A 19,975-nucleotide genomic window follows, 5' to 3' on the forward strand; every position below is an offset into this window, starting at 1 on the left:
CCACTTTTTCTTAATGTTTCTTCTATTTCTTTCCAGTGTGTGTGATCTTGTTTTTATTTTTAATGGTAGAATTATATTTTTAATGGTTCTGTGCATCGAATGAAATTTGTGTTCGTTGTTTTTGTTTCTTTTTGTTTGTATTATCTTGTTTATGTTTGATTTTCATCTTTCACTGGGTTCACTTTTATAATATTTTCTATTATTTAATAAAAAAGAATGTATATTTTTATAATTTTTTTCTACCTTTTTATTTATTTATTTATTTTTTACAATTTCTTTCTCAAAATGTTTTTAATGTGTTTGATAGATATTTCGAGGGATTTTTTTTTAATGTTCTGCTATTCAGATTTTTTTTTCTTGGTTTGATCTGATGTAAATTAGTTTCTCACCCCATGTTTTTTTATCTCTGTGTTTATTAGTTTAGTGATTGTTAAGTCGTTTTCCTTGTACTGTGTGCTTTTAATGTTATTAACTTAATTTGTTTTCAGATTTTATTAATTTTTTCAGATTTTTTTAACTTTTAGGTGTTTTGGGACTTTAAATTATTTGATATCAATGCTGTCTCTAGTTTATTATAATGTAATGTAATTTAGCTTTGTAGGATGCTCAGTAGTCTGATAAATAGGGAACAACCTGACAAAATGGGATCTAGTTTGTTATTTGGAATCTGCATAACTGAGATGATTTCCAGAATGATTTATTTTGAACAGCCTAATATGAGTTTAGATACTAAGGAATGATGATTTCTGCTTATTCTGTAAGTAAAGTTTGATTTCAATCCATTTTGTCAATTATTTCATATCTTGCAGTTAAATTTAAACCCTGAACACACATTTCACGATGCAGTTAATAAACCACTTCAAACTAAAAATTTACCCAGAAAAATGAATACCTAATATACACTCTATTTTATACAATTTCCTTGAATAGAAAAATAAGTACTTTTATGACATAATTGGATTTGCAATTTTAAATAAAACTGATAATTTTGTCGAACAAAATTTTCGACAAAAATTTTTGTTAGCCATCACAGTTAAAAAACGGTTATAAGCGAATCAAATTTTAGCTGAGTTCTGACCTACAAAACACAAGATTGCTTTTTTTTTTTCAAAAGTAGGCGCATTATAGAAAATCGTTTGCTCATGTGACAAGAAGTTCTGAAACAAGTTTTAATCAACGTATGATCCAGAAATACAGAACTTTGAATAAAATTTCTCTCTCAAAATAAAATATCTGGTGGCAGCGGTCAACTGGTTGGATCCGGAAAGATAAAGTACAGGGTTGTGTGCCGAAGTTATTTTTATTGAACCACCTTACGTTAGAACAAAAAACAATTGTCGTTAGATAAGGTCAAAAAATAGTTTTCACTCATTTATGACCAAACAACCACGTGATTTAATTTTACACCAAACATTAACCGTTAATACGAAATTGTTAGCTTGTTAAAAATTTTTATGATCTCAAACGCTAAAAAAGTTACTGTCTAAACATTTTGTACCTAACTTCTACAAATTGATTTTATTTTACAACCGTCGTTAAACAGCTAACCCAATTTTTCGGGCTAAAGACTAGGGGAGAGTGGGGTCAATTGTAACAGAGCAAAAATTTCGAGCGTCTGGTTCTAGATTTGGTTCCTAGGTGGCGCACAAGGTGTATTTAATAAATCTACATTTACACCCCTGCTAGCAACCATTTTTATGTACTTTTAAAAGAGTTACATCACAAAAGATATTTTCACACTACGTAAGTACTTTTTTTGGTATTAGAATATTATATTGTAACAAAGTAATTTTGTTTAAACAAATAAAAATTATTAACCGAATATGTAAGTGGACACCTTAATTAACATTTCAATAAAAGAAATTAGTTTTGTTGATTAACTAGCATTGTTTTTACCAAATGAAGCTGAAAGGGCGTCTTGGAGACGATTGCAACAATAAGTAAAGGGACGATTGCAACAGCTGAAAATAAATAATCTTACGTTTACTAACCATTCCTTAACTCTTTAAGAACCACCAATAGTTTCCTATATCATTTATATTATGTTGCATGTGCATTATTTTATTTGTCACCTTACACAGCATGAATTAAAAGTTTTAACCCCTTAAATTTAAACGTTTAACCATTTAGGTCTCTGCTCATTATTATTTTTACTCCTAAAATATCAATACTATTTTGATCAATAAAAATTATATCACAACTATGATAATTTGTATAATTAACTATATTTTAGTTGAATTTATGATCCGTTACAATTGACTCCGTAAGTGGGACAATTGTAACAAGTACACGACTGTCAAAAATTGTTAATAACTAATATAATAACATTTAAAATAAGGCATTTTTTTTTCTGGTAGAGGATAGTCTACTTTACTCGTCTGTCAATTAATAAAGTTAGTTAAAAATAGTTAAGTAAAAAATTTTACAATTGATCCCACTCTCTCCTACTAATGTTGAACTCCGTAACCTTGTCATTTTGAACCCAATCCAGAAGACAAGAGAATTCCCGGATTAAGTACTGTGAGAAATTTGCCTACATGGAGGTCTTTTTGATGCAACTGACCGGCGCTTGCATTATATGGAGAAGAAAACCTCGAAAACTTCCCATGGTTAGCTTGGCAGCCAGGTAACTCTAACCCATGATCCATCTACCACTGAGGATATTTTACGTCAGCACTGTGGTTCGTGCAAGCCGGATGCGGAATTCGTATAGACCAGCCATAGCTGGAATTTGAACCTGGTCACCTCATTGAAAGGCAAACGCTCTATCCCCTGAGCCAGTGATAAATTAATCAGTTTGTTTAGCTAAGAGTTTGAATCGAAGTAACATTTTAAATTATTCTCCGATACTTTAGCTTAGCGGTTTCCAATATTTTTGGTCTGTGAAACCCTTAATGATCAAACTTCTTTTACCGGGTTCGAATCCCAGCCTTGACTGGTCGATACGAGTTCCGCACCCGGCTCGCACTGACCACAGTACTGACGTAAAATATCCGCAGTGGTAAATGAATCATGGGTTAGAATCCCTTTGGTGTCAGGCTAACCATCGGAGGTTTTCGTGGTCTTCCTCTCTATTTAACGCAAATGCGTGTTATTTCTATCAAAAAGTCCTCCACAAAGACAAATTTTTCCCAATACTTGATCCAGGAGTTCCATTGTCTTCTGAATTTGGTTCAAAATTACAAGGCTACGGAATATTAGTAGTCGCAAGCTCAAAAACATTGTATCGACTGTTCAGCGCCAGTTATAAAATGAAAATAAAATTAAGTTCATTAGCAGTTGTGAATATGAAACCAAAGGAAGACTAATTATTGAAAACTATTAAAAGTCAATTATAAATTTATTAACCAATAAAGGACTATTTTATTTTCGAAATATTTAAAAAGAGGAATGAATGTTTTTCATATCTTTAAAATTGAAAAATGCGATTTCGTATCTTAAATTGGGTTTGATTAATTGGTAATTGGTGAAAGTTAAATTCGCAATTCTTAAGCTGAATCTAGATAAGATATTTTTTTCATCCTATATACATAAGGTAAAAATGAATGAAATAAGCCGAAGTTTGCCTTTTGTTGAAATGAAAGCTATAAAGAACTTATATGAATGTTGAAAATAACTGTTTGAAGCACATTTCTCTACTAACGAATTTAATTATTTCCCTTTGATGTGAAGTTCGCTGTGGGAAAATACTAAAGCAATTTTATATAAGTGTGTGTCTCTTTAACAATTTATTCAATACATTACAGGAAAAAAAAATTTTTTCTTAAAGAAGTATTTACCATTTCTCTTCCTTTGGCTTTATTTTCATTCCTTAATTCCTTTTTAAATTATTTCTTAAAGACATCCGAAATATCAAGTAAATAATTATTTAGTGATTGAATCTAAGTATAACTGTAGGTTTCAAAAATGTTTTAAAAAAACTTTAAAAAAAAGTCCTAGGTCTTAGACCTCTAACTTTTTCATGGAACTCCAGGATTCCACGGAACTCCATTTGAGAACATACAGACTTGTGTCATTTCGTGTCAACCTTTAATAACAAGTCGTATGCATGCATTGTGATGGAAAGAAAAACTAAAAAGTAATACGTATGCTTAATGATTTTTTAATTTATTCTTTATGTTCAGTGTTTATATTAAAGAACTAATCAAGAACAAGTCTTATCAAAGCATTTTAAAAACTTAAGACATCTCTTCTTCTATGTTACTCATTTGCTTTTTCAGTAGTCTTTTACACCATGCACACATTCCTTTTGTAAATTAAAAGTGTTGTGAATTAATTAATAAATTTTTATTAAATTTCATTATTTGAAATGCTTATTAGAACCTTTGTTTATATTTATTGTTTTCTCTGCAATTTTTTCAGGACAATTTGTTGCCGTTATTCTTTAGATCGGAAAGAAGTTAAGACATTGATTGCGCTGCATAATATGGTGCTACATAGTTCTGGTAAGAATTTTATTCTCTTTTTCCATAAATTACACTTCCTAGTTGAAGGAGAATTTTCTGTTTTTGTTTTTTAAAAACACTTGGTGCCCAACGTTGCGATCAGTTTCTTTTGCTGGCTTTTTTTTCTCTCAGAACTGCAAATTTCAGCACACAAGAAACATATCCTCTCAAACAACTGAATACAATCTTCCTGTAATTTCATTAATTTAACGAGAATTTGCCCAAATTTTCTTCAAAAAGTAATAAAATAATCATAAAGAAAATTGCTCTGATTTTATGACGTTTCTCAAGGGTAAATATTTGCCTGTAAATCTTGTCTCAACCTGTAAATATTTGCTAAGAATAATTCGAATCAATATTTTGAAAATAGCTTTCGTCAAATTAAAGAACATTCTATGCTAATTAATAGAAATCAATTTTCATAACAAACAAAAATTTTCTTACAAGTACCAAAATATGTGTTAAATTTCAGCAAAGCTTGTAATAAATCGTCATTCCCCTCTTAACACATCAAAAGTTTTTCTACTTGCCCAACTGTTAAACGAGTGGATGCCTTAAACAAGTTTTTGCCGATTTCCGATACAAATAACCAAAAAGTATGAATTTGATACCTCAATATTATAGCCTATTTTAGAAAACCGATACTTCAACATGTACTTTCGTTACCCTCAACTCAAAAGTAATAATTAAAATAATATAACACGCATTATATGCTACATTAATACACATGCTTTAGCACATTTTCTTCAAGAAAGGAACTACAAATGTAAGTCAGATGGAAGACGAAGTAACCCACATATGCTATTCGTTGCACTGTTTGTCAAAAAGAGTTTTGGATTAATAAATTTTAACAATATTTCGACCTAAAAACAAGTTCGTTTTTTACCTTTAAACAGTAGCCAATCTTTCAAAATTATAAGTACATTTTACTTTTCTTACTTAACAATAAGATTGCAAGCTTTCAGAGGTTTAATGGATTGATAATAAATTAAGAAGGAAAACAAGTATTTTTGAACACTCTATGCCCTAAATTCAAGCAATAATCATGTAACTTGTATCGAATACTTCATTATTTTCAATAAATGCATAAAATTTCGTAAACTTCGCTTAAATATGAATGGAGATAGGACATTTTTATAATAAAAGAAAACTACCTTTTTTTCCTACGTTTTTTTGCTATAACTTTAAAAGTAATTAGTAAAATAATACAATATTTTTGGAGCAATTTTAAATTAGAAAATCATTTGTTTAAGATTTAAAAACAATCTGTAAAAAATGCGTAAGATATGAGCAGTGACGCACCCAGAAAAATCTTTCTAAAGGAGTTTAAAATTAACTTTTTTCGTCCAAATTTTCATAAAAGTTTAATACTAAGATGTTATGAATAATATAAAAAAAGATTTAAAAAAATGTATTTAAATGAATAGTAGTTTTCAGCTATAAATTGAATTTGTTACGCAATTAATGAATTAATTATTAATGTTTCATTGATAAAATACCAAACATATGGATCGAGTAAAAATAAAGAAAAAATTTCATCCTCTTACCTTTCCATTCAGCTTTATGTCTGGTTTCCTAGGTTTTTCGATCACATGATTCAGAACATCGTCTTTAGAAAATGTAATAAAAAACGGGCTAAACATTTTAGTCTGTTTTCTGACATGGAGTTCTTTAAGTATGATTTCAAAATCTTTGATGTCGAAAATGACAGTTCATTGCTATATATTATGACTGGTGGTACTGGTCATTACGGTTCATAAAGTGAAGATTCCCTGGAATAGCGACTTATTGCACAGGTAAACAGCATCGATAGCACTCACTGTTTTTTTTTTTTTTTTGTTACAAGATGCCAAAAATTCGTACCACCAAATACTTCCCTCCTGATATTTACACCTAAATCATAAAAAGAGCTGCTACATCATTTCTATGCTATTGTTATCTTTACTATTCGTTGCTGTTATTAATAGTTGAAAATTTTGCAGTAGCTTTGAATGTTCTGTGAATTTGGCATCTAAAATTCATCCAAAAAAGGTATGAAATATTGCTCGTTTGAAGTAATCTTTAACTGTGTCTGCAGGAAAATTATTTCCCATTGTCTGTCGGTTGACGGTGCAAGGTTTAGTTATTTGAATGATTAACTTAGAACAGATTACTTCAATTTTGAGAAGAGTTTTTGGAAATCCATATCTGCTTTATCTCTCATGCTTTACAAAGAATTTCAAACATTAGTTATAGACTGAACAGCGAGCATCAAATCCAGTTGTGTTGGTTGCAGATATATGCTGAGGGGCAAAGTCAGGGAAAAGACAGCATCAAGAGCAAACACACTTGTTTAAAAAAATCGCATTTTTTTATTGAAGTAGCTGGGGTTCTTGTGATATGTTGAAATCATTTCAATCAGATACTATGCATTGAGAAGTGGTTTGAGCAGATCTATAAGAGCTAAAACTGAATCGTGTCTTTCGATCCAATTAGTCTGGCACAATTGTTTTAATTTTTTTATTTTTAAGTTAACCTCATATTTTTCGATTTGCCTTTTTAAATTCTTTGATTTTTTCGGGAAATTAAAAAAAATATGATTTTTGAATTATTGCCATACAATTTCAAATTGGGGAAATATGGCATCCATTTGACACTGCAATGTTGAGGCAGTGAGCATTGTAATGTACTTACTTACCCAAGTCATAATTCTTGATGGTCCCGTCAAAAGATTTTGATGGTTTCAGTGCGATTCATGATGTTCCAACACCATTTAATGGTCACCATCATCCAACATTTTCCATTATGCGTTCATGGTTTTTGATATGCCAGCAAACTTTCATCATTCCATGGTGGAAAATGGAACTTTAATATGAAGGTTAAACTTCAAGAGAAGTTTAATTCTCGTGGACCAACAAGCCATGATGGTTCAAACTATACATTTCCAGGATGGTTTAATAGGAATTCTTGTTAGTTTTCTGGAATATATACCATCAAAAAAAATTTTTTTTTTTGGGGGGGGGGCTATCATAAATTAGTCTGAATTTCTACATTGGGATGATGGTTGTTCATGATCGTTCCAACTTATGATTTCTAAGAAACTATGATGGGAATTTCTGATGGTTTAACATGAACAAACATTAAAACAAGTTTCTATTATGTTGGACCATCATAAATCAGTCCGAATTCCTACATTGGGGTGATGGTTAATTATGTTGGTTACCATCAAAACTATAATGGTTCATGATAGAATTATTGATGGTTACATCAAGATTATGTTGGTCCATCAATGGAAAACCCTCAAAAATTTTGCCTTGGGTATAGTACTTTGGAATAATTTTCCGGAATGATAGCCTACGTTCTTCTATATATGACACTCATACCACTAACTCCGCCATAGCCTTGACCTATAAGTATCTGTTCCGAATTTTTTTAGCTCTTCATTAATTGTCTGCTGGAGTTTTCCCAGTAATGCTTATTAAAAGAAGAAACTGTACAAATTCTTCTCTTTCATTATAATTTTCAACGAATCTCGCACCAAGTGACATTTTTTTGAAAACCAGCTAAACATTTCCTCCTCTATAACTGAAAAATATTCCACTTTATTAACTAGGAAGACAATGGTCTTCAAAATTATTTCATTCATTACTGATATTATTTCGTTTTGAATTCTCCATTTAATGTAGGTAGCGTTTTTAGATGATGTTTCTAAGTGATCTCTTAAAATCAAATCCCCATCACCTATTCTAAATTTAAATAAAAACCCTGAAGTGTCCTTCACCCCTTCTTAAAGTTTCATCAAATTTAAGTGGTCCAGAATCTCTATGGTGAATGAACACTGAGTCTCTATGGTATGCTCTATGGTCGCTTGAACTGAACACCTCTAAAGTTGATAAATAATTAATAGTTAATAATAAAGTATTTCATGAGAAATATAAAACAATATCAAAATCTGGAAGTGTCTCTTCCTTTTCTGTAGGGTAGTATAATTATGACCAAAATTGATTTTACCTATCTTATGATTTACAAACCAACCGTCAAAATATGGCCAAAACAAGTTTTAACTAAATTTTGACTTGGAAACCACAATATTGAATTTCATCTCAAAATGCTACTTTCCTGTAGAAATTTTGTTACTTCTGGTAACTCACCCAAAAGAAGTCATATATTAGCTAATTTTTGATTAAGAAAAAAAAATTGAGCGTGTTTTAGCTTACTCGAAATGTCAACATATTGTAGGAAATCAATAACACACCCAAAATTCTCGTTAACTCAGCTACGAAAATATAATATGGCTAGGACAGGTTATTATTGACCTAAAAACCACCCATATTACTTTGCCCTTCAGCGTTGGATCATTGTAGGAAAATTATACCTCACTCTCAAAAAAGAAAGAAAAATGATTTCTGAAAGAAGTAATCGCGACATTTTATAACCGTCGTTGAACAGCCGACCCAATTTTGGGGTTTAAGACTTCTAATGTTCAGCTCCGTAGTATTGTAATTTTGAACCCAATCCAGAAGACAAGGGAACTCCTGAATCAAGTATTGGGAAAAATTTGCCTTCGTGAAGGACTTTTGATGGAACTAAATCCCATTTGCGTTACACGAAGAGGAAGAGCATGAGAAACTCCCACAGTTAACCTAACTGCAAGGGGACTCTAACCCATAATCCGTCTACCACTGAGCATATTTCACGTCAGCACTGTTGTTGGTGCAAGCCGGATGTGGAATTCGTATCTACCAAGCATCGTTGGGATTCGAACTCGGTTCATCTCAATGAAAGGCGACCGCTCTACCACTTGAGACACCACGGATCAAAAATATTGTATAGATTGAAAAACTAAAATAACAAATTTGAAAAACTAAAAGTTTTAATTTTGCCTTCGAAACTCCACTACAGATAATTGCTGTGTGTGTGACCACCTACAGAAAAAAGTAAGACTCAATACAGCTTTTTGCTAACTTTTTGTAAATCTAAGCAATTTTTTAGTCAAAATTTGAAATTTTACTACGAAACCTGAGCTTATAGAATAAATCGTTAGCCCTTAAAACCTTTGTCCAGCCACACTGTCTAAAAATTATGATAGTGACGAAAATGTAGAGAAATTAAACCTACAAACCACTCATCTTACCTACAAAATCAACTAAATTGTAGGAAATTTTTAACGCACCGAAAGTTTACATTAGTTTACCCGCTAAAAATAATGCCCAAAACAGATTTAAGCTTATTTTTTTTTACAAAAACCACAAGTTTGAGTTTTTATACCGAAATTTAGGCCCATTGCAGGAAACAGTTATCCTGCATTTATTCGGCCTTTAGCGTTTAGTTATCTGGCCTTTAATCTTAAAAGTCTATTGACATTAAAAAAATCGCAGTAAAAAATTAAATCATCTATCAAATTGCCAAAATATTTTTAAAAAATCAATAATATGAAGTGAAAAACTGAAAAATCTTTTTTTTTATATTTGAAGAAGGAAATTTTTTATTTTCCTGCTAATTTCTTAATTGCATGCATTATGATGGATATTAAAACGCAACAAAATAAGTATAGAAATCATTTACAATGAGTAAGAAAATTTTAATGACAAAAAAGCTAATTTTTTTGAAATATTTCAAGAATAATATTCCGTTTTCAAATAATAACATTAAACATTTTTAAGCCGAAGACTTTTTAATTTTCATCCATTATTCGACGGATAGTTTTAAATCTGAAGTTGAAAGTGGTCAAAGGTTTTTAAGATGCTCATTAGTAAGTGATAAAAATATTTACTTTTAGCAATGGTTATTTCGGATTAGCAATAGGTAGGTGACAGATATTCATAAACTAAAATTACGAAGAAAGAATTTATTGTAAATGCTTAAAAAAAAAAATTCCCATTTTTTTTTATAAATATTTTTGAGCGATATCTAATATAATACTGTTAACGGTCTCTTCCGTTACTCTAGAAGTCTTCGGTGCAATTTGTGAAGCGTGTTATATACCTCTGCATGCAGAACGCCGAATATTTTTGTGGCAAAAATAAGTTAAGCTAATTTTTGATATTGAACTTTGTATTGAAAAATTATGCCATTGTCAGAAATCATTGGTCAACAAATTTTTTGTTACTTGCCCCACCTATAAAAAGTTATTGAAAAAATAATAACCCAACTAAAAGAACAGGCGAATATAGTTTCTTGTTAACTTTTTTGTTAACTAAAAATGTTAGATTTTTAGAGTTAAATATCAAATTTTACAATGCAGAGCTAACCCGTAATAGGATATCGTAAGACTATGCAAATCGTATCGCAGCAAAAACTTTCATTAGCCAATCAGCTTTGAAAAATTTCTTTGAAAAACAAAACGTGTTTAAAAAATTCACGATGTTCAAATGGTTAAGTCACTGCGATGCCATTTAGAAGAATTGGCGTACAAATCCTGGTGCGTAAAAAATCAGTCCATGTGTACAAACCAGTTCACGAACTTCAAATTGATGTGCGCTAATTTTCCTGTAATGTAAAGGCAGCCGATGTATAACGCTGAACATCATTCCATTGGTCTAGAAATTGTGGATCCTTAATTTCTATGAATCAGGGTCCCCATTTGCTGCTGTGAGTGCTTGATTTTCACTTGCTTAAAAGTGTTTTTTAGCCAAAATTCTTTTGTCTGACTAATCAAATTTTTAAATCAAATTTACGTATTCTAATGAGAACTGTTAGCTTATTGTGCAAAATTGCTATCTCATATTAACGGACCAAACTTTTCGTTAGCCCTCCAATCAAAAAGGGAAAAAACGACAGCAAAGAAAAATTTCAACTGATACTTGGTTTAAAAAATAGTTTGAGTTTTGCACTCTAGCGTTATTGTAGATAATTGTTAAGCCATCCGGCAAAAAACAGTTATGATCAAATTAAGATATTGTTAAATTATTATCTAAAGCACCATAAGCCATTTCAACAAACAGCCAGTGTCTGCCTGAAAAAGCTTATTTTAGGAAATCGTTATCCCTCGAAACAATGTTTGGCAAAAACGAATTATGGCTAAACTTTAAAGTGAGCAAATGTTAAATTCAATCTTGTCTCAAAACTTAACAAATCAAACATTTTCGCTAGCTCATCTCAAACAAAAGTAATGACCAAAATAGATTTTAGGTAATTTTGAAATGGACCTCGGAATCAACCGCCCGACTTTAAAACCACAAGTTTTAACTTTGTCTCCAAAAGTTAGACCTCTGTACAAAATTGCAATTCCACCTGCCGAAACAAAGGTTATGGTCATAACAAGTTTTAATTAGTTTTTGATCAAAAGTTGAAAAATTTAACTTTATTTCCAATTTGCACACAATATGGCCAAAATATTTCTGATCTAATCTAATTTCTGATTTAAAAAATATAAGTCTGATTATTGACTGGAGGCCCATCTGAGAAATCTTAACCTCATACGCCAAAAAGAAGTCAAAACAAATTTTAACCAATTTCTGATCTAAGAGGAAAAAATTGTAGTCCAGTAAATAATTAGCCAACATTATCCCACAGAACTTTTGTAGGCGTTTTGTTAGGTCACTTAACTCAACGAAATTTCATTAGCCAAATCATCAAAAAAACAAGTTTTATAGCCAATTTCTGACCCACAAACCAAATGTCGTTTCCAAACGTTAGCCCATTGTCGGAAATTTACACTCAAGTTTTCCAATCAAAAATTTCAGTTTTTCCCACCGTTAAAAAATGTCCGAAAAATGCATTAGCTAATTCTTGATTAAAATAGCATTTTGAATTTCGCTTCAAGTGTAAGTCTAGTTTAGAAAGTCAGTATCTCAAAAAAAGAAAAACTTCGATAACTCACCCAACAAAGAAGAATTATGGTTATTGCGAGTTTTTGGTTATGAAATTGAAGATGAAATTTTGCCCCTAAAAGTTAGAAATCATTTGTTCATCATAAATTTTATATTAATGGTTGTAAATCTGAAGTTGAAAGTACTTGCGTTTTCAATGATATTCATCAGTCAGCGATGAACGACATTGATTTTTATCAAAATGTATTACAAATTAATTAGCTATAGTAAAGTATTACATATTCCTCAGCTGAAAAAAAAAACAAAGTTGAAAATAGGCCGGGGCAGCGGGATCGGTAAGACGCTGGGCCCATGTCCTAGAGTTCGTGGGTTCGATCTCAGCCGGCCGAAGACTCCTCGTGTAGTAAATGGGACTGATGCACGTTAAATCTGTCAAGTCTCAATGTCCTCCATGTTCCCATAACAAATCAATTCCTCTGGAGGTACTGATCCAGGAGTTTCCTTGTCTTCTGGATTGGGTTCAAAATGACAAGGCTACGGAGTTGAACATTAGCAGTCGTAAGCCCAAAAATTGGGTCGGCTGCTCAACGACGGATACAAAAAAAAGAAATTGAAAGAAATTTTAACTTTGGGTGTGAGTTCACCTGCGACTCAGATTGGGTACGCGTGCTATTAGAGGTGCATGTTGGTCACCTGTTCGTTTACACATCTAAAAGGTTTGTTTCCCCCACCCTTAAAATTTATATGGAAAAGAGAAGTTTTATCTGATTTCTTTTAACCAAACTGTCTCAAACTATATGTCCCTGACAAGTTAATGCGACTCTTTTTCTAAAAAACCACAAGTTTAAATTTTGCCTCTCAACAAATTTTAGCATAATCCTGAAATTAGTCCATAAAAATTTTGGTTATCCCGCCCACCAAAACAAAATTTAATTTATCTAAAGTTCATGTAAAGTTAATTTATTGCAAGTTTATGTACTTTTTGTTCAAAAAAACGTAATTGTTAAATTTTGCCAAAAACTCTTTTTTGTAAAACAAACAGGGTGCGTAACGTAAAAAGTGCTTTGATGCCTATTTTCGGTTTTTAAAAGCCCTTAATGGTGCTTTTTCCATTGGTTGTTTTTAAAAAGTGTTTAATTTTCCATTTTCGAAAATTAGATTTTTTCACACTACGTCGATTTTCACCACGAATAACGCAAAAAGTTTGGTTTTCACAATCCATTTAGTCAGTCCGTAGCGTGTATGAAAGTGCCAATTATTTTACATGCTTAATGAAATACAGGCCCGGTGGCAGAATCGTGGCGACATTGCCACAGAACGTTATATGGTACTCGCAGAAAGATTTTTCTTTTGGGAAATAAAAAATTTTGTTTTTCTTTCCTTCTTGAATTTTTGAAGGATTATTTTTTCTTTGCAGATATTCAAAAGATGCCTTTCTCGTGAATCAGATGGGATAGAAATGCTCATGATTTTTCTGTTCTCATTTGAGAATTTATAAAAAATCGATAATGACATCAGGTAGAATTTCAAATAAATTGATAATAAAATAAAATAAAAAAATCCGAATTTGTGAAAGTTTAAAAGGTAGTTCGCTCTAGAGAAATCATGTTCTTTCTTTAATTTTTTTTAAAACATCATGTTAATAAAATATGACTGTGAGTAGGGATTAAGTTACAAATTCAGATTTGTAGCAAACGAATTAATTAATGCGATACATTTGTCCCTCTTGCTCACACGAAACTTCTAAATCACCCATTTGACTTCATCATCGCTCACAACTCGCACCGATTCCTTCATAAATATGTTTTGATCACTCTTTTCGACATTATAGCTACGAATTTTTACTTTTCTTTAAAAATTTCGATGTTTCTTACAGCTTAGTTATTATGATATTCTAGTCAGTGGGTTTTTTTTTCATTCTTAGCATTGATGTTATTACAGCATGTGAAATTCGAATCGCAGATCCTGGAAATCACTCTGACACACTCGGTTTGCGCCGATATTCGTTAATCCATGCAGTGTTTCAATCATTCATTCGTTAATTATTGCTACGAGATTTCACGTCATTTTAAAAAAAAAGTCCTGATGTTTTTTTTTTAATGCACTTATTTACTTATCCGTATATTATTACCCTTATTTACTTTTACAAGTTTTATTGCACTTATTTACATTTAATGTGACTATTTCATTGCTTTTTCGGCAGTTATTGCTAATAAAGCCCTGAATAACCAGTTGATTCAGAGTTTAATTGCTAGTGCTACCATTTTCTTTGGGGCTTAAAGAATTGCGGTTATTCATCAGTTAATATTATTTCTACACTTAAAATTCTAATCGCCCTTTTAAATAATCACTTTTTAACGCTCTCAATTTTCGCTTATAGTATCGTAAATCCACATGGCGTTTCGATTTTATAATAGTCTTTGTACAGCTGACCCAATTTTCAGATTTACAATGACCAATGTTCAACTCCGTTGACCTGTAATTTATCACTCGATCCAGAAGACAAGGGAACTCCTGGATTGAGTCTTGAGAGAAATCTGCCTTCATGGAGGACTTTTTGATGGAACTAACTAGCATTAGCGTTACAGGGGAAAGAAATCCAGGAAAACCTCTCACGGTTAGCGCGACGGCAAGGGGACTTCAACCCATGCTCCGTCTACCACTGAGGATATTTTTCGTCAGCACTGTGGTCGATGTGAGCCGGGTGCGGAATTATTGTCGATAACCCATTGCTGGAATTGGAAGGCGACCTCTCTATCCCCTGAGCCACCATGGCTCATATTGTTTCGATTATATTTTCGGCAGTTATTGGTATTGATTTTCACATGGTTTTATATCCTGATATATTACAATCAGTATGAGAAACTCCAATTTGAGTATTTACTATTTAAGGCGATGATTACATCGATTTCCACATTGTTTTTAAAATCCGATATATTTTATACGATAGTATTTATTGCTACAACCGAATCTCGAAACGGTACACGCATTTGATTAACCCAGTCTTCGATCTTTATTTCGGTAGTTACTGCTACGGATTCCACGTTTTTTTTCTTCTTTAATGTGAGGATGATTCACAAAATGCGAAAAAGGAAATAATTAATGCTCTTCTCTTCTAATAAAATGTGAAAATATCGCTCATATTAAAATAATAATAATAATAAAAAAATGCATATTCAATTAAAAATTACAAAGTTCTTTTTCTTTTTTCAAACACAGTGATTCTGTTACCTTAAATTAGTAGCATGTGTATTTGTTATCATTAAAAGTACCTAGAGAGTTTTATCGCAAAAATCCCGAAAAAATTCTGCCATAGAGCTCACAGGTCCGTTTGAGCGTATACTGAGCTGGATTGAGTGGGAAGTATTCTTACACTCTCATGTGCAATTGTGCTGCACTTTGCAAGACATTCTTTACTTCAGGCTTCTTTTTCCGTCCTTTGAAATCAAACCGAAAAATCTTTTGAATATATGCTGATCACGGGGACCAACTAAACATTACCAATTCCCCCCCCCCCTTAAAGCAAGGAAAGTTTTATTTGTCTTTTAATTTCATTCTGGTCGAAGCGCCATCGACTTTGTCACTGGCAAGCTAATGGCCTTCTTGCACTCTTCTTTTCATAGATCAGTACCCGTAACTTGACTTGGGGATCAATTCCTAATTGTGTATTCTCATGTGGGTCCCCGGAACAGTTGAGAACCACAAAACTTCATCTCCTCAAAATTTGCATTTCTTTGCTATTCATTTAATTTGATAAAGATAAGAGTTAGTTGAGATTTTTATCGTAAGATTTTGTACCTGAGGGACCATCTAATAATTGCATAATTTTTTAAAAACTTTTATTGTCATTTATTACTTTTTTTTACTTATTACTTTTTATTAATGTATTATTACTTTTAAAATTTTCAATGCTCTTAGTTTGTTTTATGAAAAAACTTAATAGTATTTGAAGGCAAGATCTAAGATAAAAAAAATGAAGTGAGGGCCTTTCACTATTTTAAATGTAACTAAAAATCTTATGTTATTCAGACTTGTCATTCCAAAAAACTTTCATTCATCTCTTAATGATTTGATTTGAAAACAATTGAAATAAATACTTTAATTATCTCAGTTTTTACTCATTGGCAAAATGGGTCTTGTTTTGGATATGATGGCGTCCACTCACTTTTCAACTGTGTTCAAGAGTAATAGTAAACAGTGCGCATGCGTTGTCATTGCATGCGTTGCTATGGCGACCGCTGCTGTGTTTCTTTTTATTTTCACTAGCAGGCATTTTTAATGTATTTACATAATAATGATTTTAAAGTAATTTTTTATATATTTTTTTATTATTAACGTATAATTACTGGCTTGATGGTGATTTTTAGTTTAAATATGAATTCTGAAGAAGGAAAAGTATTTTGTGACGTCTTGAATCACGTACATAAGGCAGGATATGAAAATCAATCCGACGACAAACATCAATTGAGACAGTTTTTGCAACCCGTGATTTGAAATGATGTGGCGTTTAACAGAGTCAATTCAGAAAGCAAAAACATTTGACGTTTTGGATAACCAGTTATCGTAATAAGGCGGTTACAACTTTTTTGTTGAATTTGGTTAAATATTATGTGTGTAGGGACCATATAATAATTTACTTCCCACAAACATGTTTATAGCTTCAATACTCATTGCATATACATTTAAAAATTATTTACATTTTTTTAATCTTTTTATTCAAGAAATACTGAACCAAGTAACAAATTTCAATGAAAAAATTATTAGGATCCATTAATTAGTTTATATTTGTAATATGAATTTATTAAAGTCTTTTTAGTTTGCTCAGATCTCTACATATCTTTATAAATTGGGTATGATCAATAATATTAATATAGTTTATGTTTTGAGAAACTGAAATGAAATATGCTTTTGCAAATAACTATTAAATCTAAAAGTACACTCGATAACCTTTTTAAACAATAGTTAAACTAATTAATTTTGAATTATTTTATTTACATTATTAATAAAGCAATTATTAATTTTAAAAATAAAATGAGTCACTCAATATTGAATATATATTAAAAATTGCGTATAAATTGTTTTTATGGTGGCTAATATAATCAAGAAAAGAGTTCTTTATCAAAAACTAGCTGTTTTATCACGATCATGTAATCTCTATGAAAATTATTTTGCATTTGTTTTAATGTATATATGAACTTTGAATGTAGGAAGAAAATTTTTTTAGTAGTAAACAGATCCTAATTATATTTTTTTTAAGTTCTTAAAAAATTTTGAGTGCACCAAAGTTGCTTATTTTTTGTTTAAAAAAATTTAGCTACCCCCGCACCCTAAAATAAAACCTTTATCCAACCGAAATCGTTTGGTTTGAAGCCGCGCCAATTAAAAGTAATAGCCAAAGCGTTAGCTATAGTAGAAAATTACCAGCCTACAAATTTTTTAATTAACTCACCCATTAAAAAGTTGATCAATGTACTGGTTGTCAACGTTTTATGAATGATAATAATTTAAAGTTAAAATTCACGATAATCGAGCAATTTTCTCCACTGATTATCACTTTCGAGGAACCGTAAAATATCCCTTTCCATAGTCAGTATCTATTATAAAACTGCACAGTTTTAACGTAGTTTTAATGGGTACCAAACAGACTAATAAAATACTCTGTACCTATATTAGCATTTTTGCTACTTATTAAAACTACACCAGTTACCATAATACCAAATTTAATTAACCATCACTGACGTTAATAATAATATCACGATTTTTTTTATAGTTACTTCTATACTTCGTTCACCAGGAGTTGGCACTTGGCTCCACCTCTTTCGGACGTAGAGTCCATTTTATCGCAGGAATAAGAGAAGAAACGTATCCGCGCTTGAAATTGAGACAACCCTTAATGAGCGCCAAGTGCAAACAGTGAATTATTTTTCAATCACTTACTTCGCATTATCATCTGGTATTATACCTTTCGTTACTCTAGGCAATTAAATATATTGCGTCAAAAAGACTCAAAAACAACAAACTATTCACTTAAAAGAGAAAAATATCATCAAATGTATGAAATATTTAAGGTTTAAAAAATGTTCATAAAGATTGCTAAATAAATAAATATTTTTGTCATGCGATCGCCAAATAACAACCTTGTTCAGGATTGTTTTCAGCCTTCTCCCAAAAATAGTAAAATATTAATCGTCGAATACCACGTGATGAGGGCGGAGCATAGTACCAACTCCTGGGTGAATGAATTATAAATGAACTACCGTTTCTCAAAAAAATTTTTTCGTTGCATAGCTTATTCTATTTTATTTCAATTAGATTTGATTTTAACTTATTTTGTTTCAAAGAAACATATTTTAAAAGCATAACTATTAACAAAATAAACACTCGGTTTCTGACTACTTTAGAGTTTCCATTTAGAAGAAGTAGTCCACTCATGCTGCACAGCGTTTACGTTAATCATTTAGTTTATCTGATATAACAAGTGAATTATTATTAAAAATGTGGAATAAGGTCCTTTTTTTTATTCTAGAGAGCTAGAAGCTACCAACCATCAACGATGTTACCTATAAATTCTTCAAAAATAGAACTGGCTGGAGTTCACTCAGGGCCCGACTTAGCCTAATTGCCCCCCCCCCCCCCCACTAGAACCGAACCCAGGCGAAATATCGTTCCGTCCAATTTATTGATTTTTTGACAATTCTATGTCCATCATGCTGAATACGGTTCTTTGATTGTTAATGTTGTCATCTAGCTGCGAAAATTCATATCCTTGCTGACATTAGGGCTGAATTCAGCTAAATTTTCGCAATGACTATGGCTCAATTAAGCCAATCAGAAACCTGTATTTTTGAAAACATATCGCATTTTGCGATACGTAAAAATACAGGCTTCAGATTGCCCATATTTGTCTATCGTAATTCTGAAAATTTAGCTGAATTCCGCCCTTTGAAAGCCATGGATTCATGAAATATAGATTGTGTTCATATGATAGATTAATGAAGAAGCTAACATAAAACTGACGGATTTTACATTTAACTTATATTTTGTTTATAAAAAAGTTAAATAAGGAAGGAAACTTAAAATAACCTTTCCATTAGATTTAGGGATTCCCACTGATGTGGGGGCCCGGGGCAACTGCCCCGTATGCCCCTGCTTCAGTCAGGCTCTAAATTCAATTAAAAATATAAGCTAAATGCTAAGCCAATCAGAAAATTCCATTTTTCTCATGTCTCTCCCGAACGATCTAACTGAAAATTTCTTAAGAATTTTAGGATTGAGGATTAAAATTGGCTCCTACAGCCGCTATCCAAATTTCAGGACGATGGATCTAATGATTCTGGAGCTGTGAATGAAGACACGCAGACAGACACACACTCACAAATTCTTTCTCTAATTATTATCGGAATGGTAGATATTCCAAAATTAATACAGAATTTTTGCATTAAGTAAGCAGATTTGTAGAGTTGTAACTTATTATTAAATTAATTTTGTAGAGTTGTAACGAAAACAAAAATGGAGTAATAAATTTATGTATTTTTAAATCAGAATATAAAAGTTTGTAACTTTGAACCCAATCCAGAAGACACCTGAATCAAATATTGGGAGAAATTTTATACCTTGTGGAGGACTTTTTGAGGGAACTAACCCACATTTGCGCTACATGGTGAATGAAGACCACGAAAACCTGCCACGGTTAACCTGACGGCAAAAGGCAAGCCGGATGCGGATTCGTCTCGACCCGTTATCGCCGGGATTCGAACCCGGTTCACCTCATTGGAAGGC

The 19,975-nt window shown here is 31.6% G+C and overlaps 1 long non-coding RNA gene across 1 annotated transcript; it reads left to right on the forward strand.

The window, feature by feature from the left end:
* Window positions 1-240: 240 nt before the first annotated feature.
* Window positions 241-18,825, forward strand: LOC147816788 (uncharacterized). Its single transcript, XR_015429140.1, has 3 exons — window positions 241-757; window positions 4,363-4,445; window positions 18,723-18,825. It is a non-coding gene; the product is annotated as an uncharacterized LOC147816788 (long non-coding RNA).
* The last annotated feature ends 1,150 nt before the right edge of the window (window positions 18,826-19,975 follow it).

The sequence above is a fragment of the Parasteatoda tepidariorum genome, chromosome 1 (genome assembly GCF_982258835.1).
Source record: "Parasteatoda tepidariorum strain Cologne lab strain chromosome 1, Ptep-v5.0, whole genome shotgun sequence".
Classification (NCBI taxonomy): Eukaryota; Metazoa; Arthropoda; class Arachnida; order Araneae; family Theridiidae; genus Parasteatoda; species Parasteatoda tepidariorum.